This window comes from Gossypium arboreum, chromosome 9 (assembly GCF_025698485.1).
Source record: "Gossypium arboreum isolate Shixiya-1 chromosome 9, ASM2569848v2, whole genome shotgun sequence".
NCBI lineage: Eukaryota > Viridiplantae > Streptophyta > Magnoliopsida > Malvales > Malvaceae > Gossypium > Gossypium arboreum.
Window position 1 is genome coordinate 44,680,245 of NC_069078.1, and position 1,569 is coordinate 44,681,813.

Sequence of the window (1,569 nt, forward strand, 5' to 3'; positions counted from 1 at the left end):
GAGCCCTTAAATTAATTCTTGCTAATATTTAAGAGCTGTCTCGGTGTTTTGAAAACGTGTTTCAGATATCGCGATGAATTTCGTTAGCATCTTCTCAAGGTTTGGCTTCTTTTCCTGCTGGTAAGATGGTTGTTGAAAACCTGGAGGATGTTGTGGTCTTTGATTTCTTGGACCACCCCAAGAGAAATTGGGATGGTTCCTCCAACCTGCATTGTAAGTTTTACTATACGGGTTATTTTAAGGTCTAGAATTATTATTACCCATATAGTGGACTTGTTCCTCCTCGGTGCTAGGGTTGAAGGATGGATAATCTGTGTTGTGTACTCCTCCTCCACTTGAATCACACCTCATCACTGGATGTACCTGAGTAGAACCATACAAACCGTCAATCTTTTTATTTAAAAGTTCTACCTAGTTAGATAGCATGGTAACCGTGTCGAGGTTGAAAACACCAGCAGCTTTCGTCAGTTTCGTTCTCATGACTTGTCACTGATAGTTATTCAATGACATCTCTTCAATCAATTCGTAAGCCTCTTCAGGTGTTTTTTGTTCAATGTTCCACCGGCGGCTGCGTCGATAAGTTGCCTTGTTGAGGGGTTCACTCTATTGTAAAAAGTCTGAACCTGCAACCATAGAGGTAACCCTTGGTGAGGGCACATTCTTAATAGGTCCTTGTATCTCTCCCATGCATCGTAAAGAGTTTCTAAATCCATCTGTATAAAAGAAGAGATATCATTCCTTAGTTTAGCCGTTTTAGCCGGTGGAAAATATTTAAGTAAAAAGTTTTTTGTCATTTGTTCCCAGGTAGTGATTGACCCTCGTTGTAACAAGTTTAACCACTGTTTAGCTTTATTCCTCAATGAAAATGGAAACAATCGAAGGCAAATGGCATCGTTAGAAACGCCATTGATCTTAAAAGTGTCGCAGAGTTCCAGAAAATTCGCCAAATGAGTGTTTGGATCCTCATTCTGCAAACCATCAAACTGAACAAACTGTTGTATCACTTGAATTGTGTTAGGTTTCAGTTCAAAATTATTTGCAGCAATAGCAGGTCTAACTATACTCGATTCAGCTCCTGTTAAAGTTGGTTTAGCATAGTCATACATAGTACGAGGAGCGGGATCCTAATTTATTGGGTTTATAGCAACTACAGGAGGTAACGGATTATTTTGATTATCAGCCATCTCCTCAATTGTGGTTTGAATATCATCCTCTTGTCCTTCTTTTATGTATCGTAGGCTTCGCCTTATCTCTCATCGGTTTCTACGAGCTATGCTTTCGATCTCACTATCAAAAAGTAGAGGTCCTGACGAGTTTCTTCTAGTCATAAACTATGAAAACCTGCCAGAAGTACATAAAAGAAAATTTAGTAATTTTAGAAAAAATAAAATTAAATTGCAATAAAAAAATGGCTAAAGTAATAAAAATTAAGCGTTCCTAATAACTTAGTCCCCGGCAACGGCGCCAAAAACTTGATGGTCGTGAAACTAACTAAAAATTTGACTTAAGGAAAGTGCACCTATCAAACCTAGTATAATTATGGTGAGACCGGAAATATCGTATCCCCGA

The 1,569-nt window shown here is 38.4% G+C and overlaps 1 non-coding gene across 1 annotated transcript; it reads left to right on the top strand.

Annotated features, from left to right (window-relative positions):
• Positions 1–639: 639 nt before the first annotated feature.
• LOC128280968 (small nucleolar RNA R71) lies at positions 640–746 on the top strand. The gene has a single exon (XR_008271185.1). It is a non-coding gene; the product is annotated as a small nucleolar RNA R71 (small nucleolar RNA).
• The last annotated feature ends 823 nt before the right edge of the window (positions 747–1,569 follow it).